A 14,377-nucleotide genomic window follows, 5' to 3' on the forward strand; every position below is an offset into this window, starting at 1 on the left:
AAGCTTTAACTTCCTGACTGATGTCTTGAGATGTTGCTTCAATATATCCACATAATTTTCCTTCCTCATGATGCCATCTATTTTGTGAAGCGCACCAGTCCCTCCTTCAGCAAAGCACCCCCACAGCATGATGCTGCCACCCCCGTGCTTCACGGTTGGGATGGTGTTCTTCGGCTTGCAAGAATCCCCCTTTTTCCTCCAAACATAACGATGGTCATTATGGCCAAACAGTTCTATTTTTGTTTCATCAGACCAGAGGACGTTTATCTCTAGGAGACAGAACGCGTCTCCTTCCTGAGCGGTAAGACGGCTGCGTGGTCCCATGGTGTTTATACTTGCGTACTATTGTTTGTACAGATGAACGTGGTACCTTCAGGCATTTGGAAATTACTCCCAAGGATGAACCAGACTTGTGGAGGTCTACAGGTTTTTTTTCTGAGGTCTTGGCTGATTTCTTTTGATTTTCCCATGATGTCAAGCAAAGAGGCACTGAGTTTGAAGGTAGGCCTTGAAATACATCCACAGGTACACCTCCAATTGACTCAAATGATGTCAATTAGCCTATCAGAAGCTTCTAAAGCCATGACATCATTTTTTGGAATTTTCCAAGCTGTTTAAAGGCACAGTCAACTTAGTGTATGTAAACTTCTGACCCACTGGAATTGTGATACAGTGAATTATAAGTGAAATAATCTGTCTGTAAACAATTGTTGGAAAAATTACTTGTGTCATGCACAAAGTAGATGTCCTAACCGACTTGCCAAAACTATTGTTTGTTAACAAGAAATGTGTGGAGTGGTTGAAATACAAGTTTTAATTTCTCCAACCTAAGTGTATGTAAACTTCCTCATTCCTTCTCTCTCTCTCTGCACTTATTCCTGGCATGCAGGCAGTCACAAAGTCAGTCACGCAGGCTCAACCATACAAACACACACGGCACTGCCAGATAGGTGACCCACATTGCAGAGGCAGAGGACATTATTTTCCCCCCTGCCAGGCTAAGCAGCATCTCTTTCTATGAACATCAACACTACCCTATAAACCCATGGATGGCAGCCCTGTTGGAGACAACACATACAGAGAGAGAAAGAGGGGTAATTCTAGCCATAGTTACACTGGAATCGATCCATGGATGGACAGACAGACAGACCTCGATTCACTGCAGTGTGGGATGGAAACTAGACAGGAGAGAGCTTAGTGGAGGAGTCATGTCATGAAATATCATGGCCAGTCGAGGCCGCTGTTGAATTGTTTAGGTAACTATTCGTCAGGATCTATGATGAAGCACTTACGCCCCCTTGTGGTGATAGTACAGACCTGGCCAGTTGACAGGTCAACTTTATTAACGGAAAAACCTCAGACATGAATGAACTACTAATTACTTTATTTCATTAGTTCATTCATTATTTTGACCATTACTGTCATCCACACCACTAAGGTGGTATTCCTGACTTTTTTTCAAACGCAAATATCTGACAGACAAGGACAAAATATTCAAACTCACTCAAATATCATGGAGTGGTTTGTTGATAACATTTTATTTTGTTTAATTTAAACAGAATTGTCACATACAGGAAGGCACATAATACATGAGAACAGGTAAATCATATTATTATGCACTGAAGATGAATAAGACTCTGTAATTAATCTAATCCATGTTCAGGTAAATTCTTCAGGTGTATCAAAACAGAGGAACACAAAGAATTTCTGTAGCCCCGTTAAGCAGGTACTGTAGTTAGAAATTAAAACGGTAAAACGGTAATTACGTAATAATTGCGTCGTAATTACGTTGCGGTTTGTTTGCGATTCATTGAACCAAGCAAGTACCTTCTAGGGTTGCAAAATTCCGGTAATTTTCCCCAAATTCCCAGTTGGAAGATTCCTGGAATCAAAATGTGAATAAGCAGGGAATTAGGAATCCTCCCACCAGGATTTCTGGAAAACATGGACATTTTGGGAAAGTTACCTGAGTATTGCAACACTAGCACCATCTTAAACTGGGCTGTAATCTCATACTGTATACATACAGTCAGCAGCAGGTAAATATCAACAACCCTGTCTGTGACTGACTAGGTCAACACAAACAAACAAAATAGAGGAAATGTTATTACAACAAACAAACATTAGATATTGTCCATATTTGTCATGTTAAGTCTTCATACAGATACTAGTCCTCATGCATGCCCCCCCCCCCCCCCCCACACACACACACACACACACACACGTCCATAAAATAGACTCCTTTTGCAAACCTGTAGTGTCCTCTGTCCACTGTGGAGTATGCAAGGCTGCTCAATGCTCAGTTGCTTCTCATTGTAATAGAGTAGCTAGCCTATCACCCATTGGAACAGAAAAAGAGTTTCAGAGGAACAGTAAAAGAACCCAATGCCTCATATCACAGTGTTATAGATAGTCCACAATTTCCTCTTGAAGGTCAACACACATCAATCAATTGGCAAATTACCCAATCAGTCCCTCCTACTTTCTCTATCACATTAATTATTACTATTGGAATTCCGTTTATTTAAATATTGAAATAGCATGGGCGACTGAGAAAAACAAATGGGTACAATTTACGGCCAAGTGGCAAACAATAATGCAGGCAGTAGGGATGGAGGTGTGAACATGCTGGTCTGGGCAGAGGAGATGTAGTCATGGTTTGTGTGTGTCTGTAAGTTGTTGTTCGTTTAAGTTTGTATATAGATTTTTTTTTTTTTACCCCCCAAACCCCCAACCTTCAGACAGCATCCCGTCACTTATCCATCTAGAGGGAAACAGAGAACATTCTTTCCTAAAAACAAACAAACAAGTGGTCGTTAAAAAAATCTATCGAACATATTTCACTTTTAAAATGTATCCAATAAAAGAAGTAAACAAACCAAGTCAACAACAGTTTTAAAAAATGGCTGACAAACTTCTGACTGCAGGCAAGGTAATAAAGAAGGAATGCTGATTGGCTGTAAGACACAAACCTTAAGACATAAAAGATTTTTAAAAAGATGTCCGCCTCCCTCACTCCTGTCTTGTGAACTATAGTCTCTGTAGTAGAATTTTGGGAGAGCAGAGCATCAAGGCTGAGTTGTGTGTGTGTGTGTGTATTGATGGCGTGGATAGGGTGAAGAACCACGAACCATGAACCTCTGTGACCGTAAGACAACCGTGATGCAACCGTGCCCTCTGATGATTGTGTGCTGTGACCAACCCACCAACCCTGTCAGAGACAATGGAGATTGAGATCCTATATAATGAACAGTCAGTCAGTTAGTAACCATGCTTTACCCAGCTCCCATCTTTCCCCCATCATGCTTGCTCTATTGCAATTCTTCTGCACTATGCACGTGATCTGACTGTGTCTGGAAATTATTTGTTGTAGTGTGTTGTGGACAGCATCCCCCCTTCTGACCAATGGAGAACCTATATCTTAAACAGTCAATAGTCTCTCATGACGGACTTAACACTGCGAGACTTGTTTCTGGGTGCAGCGATTCAACCTTAACATTGCAAGAAACAGCACTGATCAAGGACTGCAACATTCTCTAGCAGTGTGGTTGTAGTTGCTGTTGTTATAATGTCTGTCGTTGTGTGTTCATTCACCCCACATTGTCGTGATATTCAGTGTTATTCTGGGTGATGAGATTAACCAGTCAGTGACCATGCTTTGCTAGCTCCATTTTCCCCCATCGGACTTCATTTGCACTATGCACCTTCTGCATTTTACCACTTATAAATAGGCTGTTTTGTTGGAGTTCTGAGATCAGTCCGTAGATCATTTGTTGCAGTGAATGGCATGGACAGCATTAGACTATTGTCCCCCTCAGGCTGGCACCAGGACCCTCTCCACAGCACACTGTAGACTCTCCCAGTTCCTCCAGAACAGCGCCAGCAGACACATGCCCAGGAAGGTTCCCATAACGTGGCGTCTGCTCCGCAGGAGGGGAGCGGCGAACTTGGCGGCCGTGGAGACGCATACAAGGATCACGGTGACAATGGCGAGCATGATGTTGATGCTTTTACCCAGAAGCACCCTGGCATCACGGGACTCGAGCTGGACGGTTTGTTGCTGCTGCTGCTGGAGCTCTAGTTTAGAGACGCGCGTCTGGCATGACTCTAGCGCCTCCTGTGGAGGGGAGGGAGAACGTGGTCAATAAACCCTGTCTAGAAAACAGCTAGCTACTGTCATTGCGCTGACGCCAGTAGCAATGCACCAGTACAGTACCTGTATGTCTCTAGCCCTCTCGTAGGCTTGGTAGGCCACTCTCTCCTCAATGCTGGCCAGCTCCTGTTTCAGGTCGGCTGTCTCGGCCTGGTGGAGCTCAGTCAGATCATTCAGCTGGTCCTCCAACCGCTCACACCTACCAGGAAATACAATTATATTTACACTGTGATTGGTCATACCTACCAGGAAATAGAATGACAAAAACACTCAAATTGGTCATTCTACCATGAATTTGAATTATAGACAATGATTGATCCATAGAGATAAAATACAATACTATTGTGTAGTATTCTAGTGTTATATTTCATTCTGTGGATTGGTCATTCGCTGGCAGCATACATAGCAACAAGACCAGCTGGAGACAAGCAAAAAATAACAGCAAAAAAAGAAGATTGCCGATAGATGATGGGACTAACACCACCTGTGTAATATGATGTCGACGCATAAGCTTAATAAAAAAGTGATACTGGCAAGTGCAGTGAGAGGGATTACCTAACATTTTAGTTATGTTCCTGCTGTTGTAGTTACTTCTGTATTGTAATGGAGGTTTAATAATGCTGATCAAGTAATCTGACCTGTATCTCTCCTCATGAAGAACATTCTCTTTTACAACAACAGTTCCTACTGTAGTTCCTACTGAAATGGAGCTTGTCATAGTTGTAATAGTAACTTATTGAAATGGAGCTTGTACACTACATGATCAACGTATGTGGACACCTGCTCGTCGTACATCTCATTCCAAAATCCTGGGCATTAATATGGAGTTGGTCCCCCTTATGCTGCTATAACAGCCTCCACTCTTCTGGGAAGGCTTTCCACTAGATGTCGGAACATTGCTGCGGGGACTTGCTTCCATTCAGCCACAAGAGCATTAGTGAGGTCGGGCACTGATGTTGGGCGATTAGGCTGGCTCGCAGTCGGCATTCCAATTCATCCCAAAGGTGTTCGATGGGGTTGAGGTCAGGGCTCTGTGCAGACCAGTCAAGTTCTTCCACACCGATCTCGACAAACCATTTCTGTATGGACCTCGCTTTGTGCACGGGGGCATTGTCATGCTGAAAGAGGAAAGGGCCTTCCCCAAACTGTTGCTACAAAGTTGGATGCACCGGATTGTCTAGAATGTCATTCTATGCTGTAGCGTTAAGATTTCACTTCACTGGAACTAAGGGACCTAGCCCGAACCATGAAAAACAGCCCCAGACCATCATTCCTCCTCCACCAAACTTTACAATTGGCAGGTAGCGTTCTTCTGGCATCCACCAAACCCAGATTCGTCCGTCGGATTGCCAGATGGTGAAGCATGATTCATCACTCCAAAGAAACACGTTTTCACTGCTCCAGAGTCCAAGGGCGGCGAGATTTACTCCACTCTAGCCGACACTTGACATTGAGCAAGGTGATCTTAGGCTTGTGTGCGGCTGCTCGGCCATGGAAACCCATTTCATGATGCTCCCGACGAACAGTTATTGTGCTGACGTTGCTTCCAGAGGCAGTTTGGAACACGGTAGTGAGTGTTGCAAACGAGGATAGACGATTTTTACGTTCAGAACTCGGCAGTCCTGTTCTGTGAGCTTGTGTGGCCTACCACTTTGCGGCTGAGCCGTTGTTGCTCCTAGACGTTTCCATTTCACAATAACAGCTCTTACAGTTGACCGGGGCAGCTCTAGCAGGGCAGAAATTTGACAAACTGATTTGTTGGAAAGGTGGCATTCTATGACGGTGCCACGTTGAAAGTCACTGAGCTCTTCAGTAAGGCCATTCTACTGCCAATGTTTGTCTATGGAGATTGCATGGCTGTGCGCTCGATTTTTTTTCAACGGGTGTGGCTGAAATAGCCGAATCCACTAATTTGAAGGGGTGTCCACACACAAATGAAGTCGGAAGTTTACATACACTTAGGTTGGAGTCATTAAAACTCGTTTTTCAACCACTCCACACATTTCTTGTTAACAAACTATAGTTTTGGCAAGTTGGTTAGGACATCTACTTTGTGCATGACACAAGTCATTTTTACAACAATTGTTTACAGACAGATTATTTCACTTATAATTCACTGTATCACAATTCCAGTGGGTCAGAAGTTTACATACACTAAGTTGACTGTGCCTTTAAATAGCTTGGAAAATTCCAGAAAACGATGTCATGGCTTTAGAAGCTTCTGATAGGCTAATTGACATAATTTGAGTCAATTGGAGGTGTAACTGTGAATGTATTTCAAGGCCTACCTTCAAACTCAGTGCCTCTTTGCTTGACATCATTGGAAAATCAAAAGAAATCAGCCAAGACCTCAGAAAATAAATTGTAGACCTCCACAAGTCTGGTTCATCCTTGGGAGCAATTTCCAAACGCCTGAAGGTACCACGTTCATCTGTACAAACAATAGTACGCAAGTATAAACACCATGGGACCACGCAGCCGTCATACCGCTCAGGAAGGAGACGCGTTCTGTCTCCTAGAGATGAATGTACTTTGGTGCGAAAAGTGCAAATCAATCCCAGAACAACAGCAAAGGACCTTGTGAAGATGCTGGAAGAAACAGGTATAAAAGTATCTATATCCACAGTAAAACGAGTCCTATATCAACATAACCTGAAAGGCCGCTCAGCAAGGAAGAAGCCACTGCTCCAAAACCGCCATAAAAAAGCCAGACTACGGTTTGCAACTGCACATGGGGACAAAGATCGTACTTTTTGGAGAAATGTCCTCTAGTCTGATGAAACAAAAATAGAACTGTTTGGCCATAATGACCATTATTATGTTTGGAGGAAAAAGGGGGTGGCTTGCAAGCCAAAGAACACCATCCCAACCGTGAAGAATAGGGGTGACAGCATCATGCTGTGGGGGTGCTTTGCTGCAGGAGGGACTGGTGCACTTCACAAAATAGATAGCATCATGAGGAAGGAAAATTATGTAGATATATTGAAGCAACATCTCAAGACATCAGTCAGGAAGTTAAAGCTTGGTCGCAAATGGGTCTTCCAAATGGACAATGACCCCAAGCATACTTCCAAAGTTGTAGCAAAATGGCTTAAGGGCAACAAAGTCAAGGTATTGGAGTGGCCATCACAAAGCCCTGACCTCAATCCTATAGGAGGCCTACAAACCTGACTCAGTTACACTAGCTCTGTCAGGAGGAATGGGCCAAAATTCACCCAACTTATTGTGGGAAGCTTGTGGAAGGCTACCCGAAACATTTGACCCAAGTTAAACAATTTAAAGGCAATGCTACCAAATACTAATTGAGTGTATGTAAACTTCTGACCCACTGGGAATGTGATGAAAGAAATAAAAGCTGAAATAAATCACTCTCTACTATTATTCTGACATTTCACATTATTAAAATAAAGTGGTGATCCTAACTGACCTAAAACAGGGAATTTTTACTAGGATTAAATGTCAGGAATTGTGAAAAACTGAGTTTAAATGTATTTGGCTAAGGTGTGTGTAAACTTCCGACTTCAACTGTATAGTGTATATGACTGTGACCTGACCTGTATCTCTCCTCCTGTAGCGTCTGGGTGATGAAGCCATAGTCTTTCTTGAACTGGGTCCTGAATCCCTCCATGTCCTCCTCCAGTTGCCCCTGGGCCTCCCTGATCTCCCTCACCTCCTCCGTGGTCAGGCCCAGCCTCCCCTGGCTGTCCCCAGCCTCCAGGATCTGCCCTGGGGTCACCACAGCCCCGACACCCACTTCTAGACCCAGCCCAACGCCCAGAGCCATTGCGTTCCCGTTGCTGTCCGCCGACAGGGACGTGCCTGAGGAACACTCGTCATCGCTGGTGTACTTGGGCGTGGGTGTGGCGGCGGGGGTGGGGGTCTTCCCGCCCACTATGGTGGCGCTCCCACTCAAGGCCCGCCCAGTTCCTTCAGAGTGGAAGGGAGAGGGCGTGTCGAGGGAGGTCTTCAGGTGAGCGATGTTGTCGGCACTGCCAAACTTGTTCCTGAAGAAAAATAGAAAAAATATTATTATTATCTATCGTCATAGGACACAGATTTGTTAATATATGGTGGCCTGATCAATCCGTATCCACTGCAGCCAGGGTGTGTGATAAGACAAGCTGTCTCTTCTGTCCAAGAACCAAAATCCCTCCACTGTGTACACACACACACACACACACACACACACACACACACACACACACACACACACACACACCACAGCTACACCCACCCACTGACACACCCACATGGTCAGCATGGAGCACTGCATCAGTACCTGATGAGGTTGGCAAAGTCCCGGGGCTTGCTGAAAAAGAAGGGTGGCGAGAGCGAGACGCCAGGCCCTACTGTCTTGATCTTGTCCAGGGGGTGTCGTCCACTACAACTGCTCACATTGCTCACGGTGTGGCTCAGCATGTCCCTGGAGCTCTCTTTAGAGATGCTGTGGTGTTTGGAGCTGGTGTCCTTTTCACTGCTGTCCTTCATCTTTTTATGATACTGTTCCAGCTTTTTCTGCATGTGGGCAATGCTGTGGGCTGACTTCTGGTTCTTCTTCTCAAACACATGCTTGATGCGCCCCACCTGCATTTTCAACATTTACATACGGGGCATATTTAGCAATCAGATGCTATTAACCAGAGTGACTTGCAATCAGTGCATTCATCAAAGATGTCACGATCAATGAAACCCTATCTGCAGCAAAATCAATGCTAGTAAGAAAATACAAGTGTGTGTGCAAGAAAGAAAAGTACAACCGTTAAAAAGTTAAAAGGTAATCACCTGCTGCTTGTCAGCACTGTTCACCAGTTTCAGGTACTCTGCCACATTGTCGTCTCGCAACTCCTGCTCAATCTTCAGCTGCTCTGTCACCTTGGGAAGGAGAAGAAGGATACTTTATGGTCCATGTTCCTTACAGAAAAGTATGTGGTCATACGCACATCCTTAAAAACGTAGGTGCTGGACTAATAAAGAATACTTGTAAAGAACAGGAAGGCCCGCACACTGTTTATGCTCCCAATTCACCGCTTTATTGATAACGTTTCCATCCGAAACAGATCTTCATCAGGTCAAACAGACTGAGTGCTCATATCCCAAAATATACACATTTCACATTTCACACAATTCAATTCACTTTTGCGCAGAGTCAATCATAATTAATCACAGAGGTACATACAGTGCATTTGGAGATATGGGGTGAAGGTGAAGGTTCACCTTCCAACAGGACAACAACTCTAAGCACACAGCCAAGACAACGCAGGAGTGGCTTCGGGACAAGTCTCTGAATGTCTTTGAGTGACCCAGCCAAAGCCCGGACTTGAACCCGATAGAACATCTCTGGAGAGACCTGAAAATAGCTGTGCAGCAACACTCCCCATCCAACCTGACAGAGCTTGAGAGGATCTGCAGTGAAGAATGGGAGAAACTCTCCAAATACAGGTGTGCCAAGCTTGTAGCGTCATACTCAATTAGACTCAAGGCTGTAATCGCTGCCAAAGGTGCTTCAACAAAGTACTGAGTAAAGGGTCTGAATACTTATGTAAATGTGATATTTTTAATAAATCAACGTAACATATTCAGAAAGAAGAAGAAATGGTCTGATATCAAACTCTTGGTTCAGACCTTTAGGAGACATGTTGGATCAATTGTGAATCCAATACAATTATTTTCTCAGTAATATATTATCAGTATCTCCCCCCTCCTAGGAGCCTTAACATGTTCGATACCAATGTACTGTATCTCAGAGAGCTGATGTGACGAGCCTCCATTAAATGCGGGACCACAGGCTTTCTCTGATCAAAAGTCCTGAAACATTTGATCTCAATACAGTTCTCGGTTTCCAAAACTAGAATCTGCTACGAATAGAGTGGGCTAAGGTTTGTAGACTTTACCCTTTGCCAAAGTTTCAAAAAAGTGTGTTGTTTAGAAGGAGTGCAAGGGCGAATTGAGTTATTGCACACACGCACTTCACAGAGTAGGCGTTCCCTAATGGAAATATGCAAATACATGCTAGAACGAGCCAATAGGGTCTCGCTAGCTCGTCCTTGGCTCTGCCCACATCTTGCTTGTTCTGTCCACTATGACAAATGTACTCCCATTCAGAGTATGTGAGCGGAGCGAGGAGCGGAACGTGCCCAATTTGACTGGAGCGTGGAGACACATTCCCAAAGGTTGGCGCGTCGGCCTTCTCGCCTGCTCCAATTTCGCTCCAGTAGATGAGGACCAAGAGCAAGAGAGGGAGTGCAGTGATGTAGTGTCCACAACTAAAGAATCATTGTGGAATCTGAAAATACATTTACCCAAAAGTATGATGTGTACTTACTACGTGCTAAAATAAAGGAACGAGGTGGGTAGCTAACTGTGTCATTGTAGCAAAGTACTTATAAGCCAAATATCAGATCTCTAAAATGTTTCCTTCATTTTTGTTCTATTATCTATACAAAAGGCCATAATTGAGTTTGACCCAATAGGCCTGGCATATTCCCACGTTCAAGGAGCATTCTGTTTTGATTGGGTTATTTTGCCTAAAAACCTTTCGATTTTTTTTTAAACAACTCTGCATCTCTGCCCAGCCTGGCAAGAGTGGTCAAAGGGGTGTTTAGCATCCCCAGTGGCTCTGCAAGTGTGGAGAGGATATTCTCCGCCGCTGGCCTGTTCTCCAGGCACCATCGCATGAGCCTGAAGCCACAGACTGGCCAAACTCGTGTTTCTAAAAATGAATTCAAAGGCACTGAGCCTAATAAGTCATTTTTCTTTTTATTTCTATTTACAGTGGGGGAAAAAAGTATTTAGTCAGCCACCAATTGTGCAAGTTCTCCCACTTAAAAAGATGAGAGAGGCCTGTAATTTTCATCATAGGTACACGTCAATTATGACAGACAAAATGAGGAAAAAAAATCCAGAAAATCACATTGTAGGATTTTTAATGAATTTATTTGCAACTGATGGTGGAAAATAAGTATTTGGTCAATAACAAAAGTTTCTCAATACTTTGTTATATACCCTTTGTTGGCAATGACACAGGTCAAACGTTTTCTGTAAGTCTTCACAAGGTTTTCACACACTGTTGCTGGTATTTTGGCCCATTCCTCCATGCAGATCTCCTCTAGAACAGTGATGTTTTGGGAATGTCGCTGGGCAACACAGACTTTCAACTCCCTCCAAAGATTTTCTATGGGGTTGAGATCTGGAGACTGGCTAGGCCACTACAGGACCTTGAAATGCTTCTTACGAAGCCACTCCTTCGTTGCCCAGGCGGTGTGTTTGGGATCATTGTCATGCTGAAAGACCCAGCCACGTTTCATCTTCAATGCCCTTGCTGATGGAAGGAGGTTTTCACTCAAAATCTCACGATACATGGCCCAATTCATTCTTTCCTTTACACGGATCAGTCGTCCTGGTCCCTTTGCAGAAAAACAGCCCCAAAGCATGATGTTTCCACCCCCATGCTTCACAGTAGGTATGGTGTTCTTTGGATGCAACTCAGCATTCTTTGTCCTCCAAACACGACGAGTTGAGTTTTTACCAAAAAGTTCTATTTTGGTTTCATCTGACCATATGACATTCTCCCAATCCTCTTCTGGATCATCTAAATGCACTCTAGCAAACTTCAGACGGGCCTGGACATGTACTGGCTTAAGCAGGGGGACACGTCTGGCACTGCAGGATTTGATTCCCTGGCGGCGTAGTGTGTTACTGATGGTAGGCTTTGTTACTTTGGTCCCAGCTCTCTGCAGGTCATTCACTAGGTCACCGTGTGGTTCTGGGACTTTTGCTCACCGTTCTTGTGATCATTTTGACCCCACGGGGTGAGATCTTGCGTGGAGCCCCAGATCGAGGGAGATTATCAGTGGTCTTGTATGTCTTCCATTTCCTAATAATTGCTCCCACAGTTGATTTCTTCAAACCAAGCTGCTTACCTATTGCAGATTCAGTCTTCCCAGCCTGGTGCAGGTCTACAATTTTGTTTCTGGTGTCCTTTGACAGCTCTTTGGTCTTGGCCATAGTGGAGTTTGGAGTGTGACAGTTTGAGGTTGTGGACAGGTGTCTTTTATACTGATAACAAGTTCAAACAGGTGCCATTAATACAGGTAACGAGTGGAGGACAGAGGAGCCTCTTAAAGAAGAAGTTACAGGTCTGTGAGAGCCAGAAATCTTGCTTGTTTGTAGGTGACCAAATACTTATTTTCCAACATAATTTGCAAATAAATTCATTAAAAATCCTACAATGTGATTTTCTGGATTTTTTTTCTCAATTTGTCTGTCATAGTTGACGTGTACCTATGATGGAAATTACAGGCCTCTCTCATCTTTTTAAGTGGGAGAACTTGCACAATTGGTGGCTGACTAAATACTTTTTTCCCCACTGTAATTGTAAGTAAGCCACAGCCTATATGCGCAATTTATAGACTATAATGATTTACAACAAAATGTTGTTTAAATGCTGCGCGCTTTATTGTGTCGCACTCGCAAATCTTTCACAATGTACTTTGTAGGCTATAGCCTTGAAATAATTGAAATAATATAGCTTAAATAATAGATTTTTGTTCCTTCTTAAACTTCCTGTCTGGCTCCTATTTATTGTGTTTATATGCTGTTTAATACGACGTAGCCTATTTGAAATGATGTTGGCTTCTTACATTCAACTTTTCATGTTTATTCAAATACTTTTCATTCAAATCCATATGGTTTGGATTCGATACTTAAAAACCAATTAGTAGGTCCAGGTAGTCACAAAAATAGATGGGTGTTGGTTAAATTGTGATTTTAATGAATGGAGTGAATTTGGAGCGGGAGTTTTTTTTCCTGTGAGAGTGGAGCAGAGTGGTAGGAAAGGACATGGAGCGCCAGAGCAGTGCGCAACTCCACTCACATACTCTGCTCCCATTGGAAACGACAGGCTGTGGTCTATCTTGGGTTAGTGATACAAATCTTTGATAATACTGTTTGTCCATTTTGAGACGCCGTAGCCAGTATACACTTCCTCAAAATAGTCAGAATTAATCTAAGATAACTCAAGAAATTAATTTAATTTTGACATTTTTGCCGAGGAGATCTTAGTTGCTCAATTTGACATCTAACTAAGATGTTTGGTGCAGTATTTCTCAATGAAAAAATGTGCATGAAAACTAGTCATCTCTCGTTGAATGACAATAAAGACATTATTGAAGAATCCCTACCGTTGACCAATCACAGATGAAGGGGCGTAGACTTTGGCTACCAACTTAGGCTTGCTGTGAGAAAAAATGGTATGTCCAAAACGAAGAAAAACGTCACAAAATGTCATCATAATATATACACTAACTCTTCCGAACTGTTCAGGCTGGGAAGCATGCGGATGCCTTAATGGTCATGCGAGGTGAAATGTGTATATTTTGCAATGTGAGCACTCAGTCCGTTTGACCTGACGAAAATCTGTTTTGGATCGGTACGTTGTCAATAAAGTGGTGAATTGGGAGCATAAACGGGCCTTCTTGTTCTTTACCATGATCCTTATAGTCCACAGAATTTGTTTTATTTTAACCCAAACCTGCTAGGCACACAAACACATTGTATAATGGCAGGGTATAATGGCAAGAGATTGCATCTAGGATACTTATGCCAGGAACCTTCTTGCGGGCCACTCCCCACAAGATTTTCCAATCGGCCTTTGGATCCCTCCTGTTGCTAGCCCACCATTCTAAACTCTAGGAGATCTTTATAACCATTAAACAACAAACCCTGAGGATCTTCTGCTGCAGGCTGTTGAGTCCGGGGGGAAGGGAGCGGTAGGAGGAGTCTAGGCTGCGGTGGGAGGAGTCGAGGTAGCGTTGGGAGTCTGGGATGTCGCTCAGGTCCAGATCCAGGTTGTTTTCCGAGCTGCCGCGATGCATCGACTCCGGAATGTTCTGGGAGTTCCCTTCGCCACTGCTCCGTTCCGCCTGCCAGAGACAACCACAGAACCTTCAGTCAGACAGACACAATGCTATACAATTCATCTTTATTTATCCATTATACAGAGACAATGGAAGTAGTTATTTTTACTGTCACAGTACCCAGCCCCACCACACAATGGAAGTGTTTGGTAACACTTTAGATAAGGTACATAAGTACACTTTACATAAGGGTTAATAAACTAATCCACAGAGAGCTGCAGAGGAGGGCTGGCAGCAATCTCAGACAATATTACAATGTAACATTCAATCCCCTAACTGACATGAGACATATTCCAAATGCCACCGGAAA

At 43.6% G+C, this 14,377-nt stretch overlaps 1 pseudogene across 1 annotated transcript in view; it reads right to left on the reverse strand.

The window, feature by feature from the left end:
- Nucleotides 1-1,506: 1,506 nt before the first annotated feature.
- LOC311137051 (transmembrane and coiled-coil domain protein 3-like) overlaps nt 1,507-14,377 on the reverse strand; it is a 50,194-nt pseudogene continuing 37,323 nt past the window's right edge. Inside the window, exons 2-7 of the transcript XR_014615445.1 lie at nt 13,873-14,073; nt 8,936-9,025; nt 8,433-8,737; nt 7,708-8,157; nt 4,217-4,352; nt 1,507-4,117 (exon numbers count right to left, since the gene is read on the reverse strand). The product of XR_014615445.1 is annotated as a transmembrane and coiled-coil domain protein 3-like (transcript). The remainder of the gene's footprint in view (nt 4,118-4,216; nt 4,353-7,707; nt 8,158-8,432; nt 8,738-8,935; nt 9,026-13,872; nt 14,074-14,377) is intronic.

Source organism: Coregonus lavaretus, assembly GCF_964263955.1.
Source record: "Coregonus lavaretus genome assembly, chromosome: 11".
NCBI classification, from domain to species: domain Eukaryota; kingdom Metazoa; phylum Chordata; class Actinopteri; order Salmoniformes; family Salmonidae; genus Coregonus; species Coregonus lavaretus.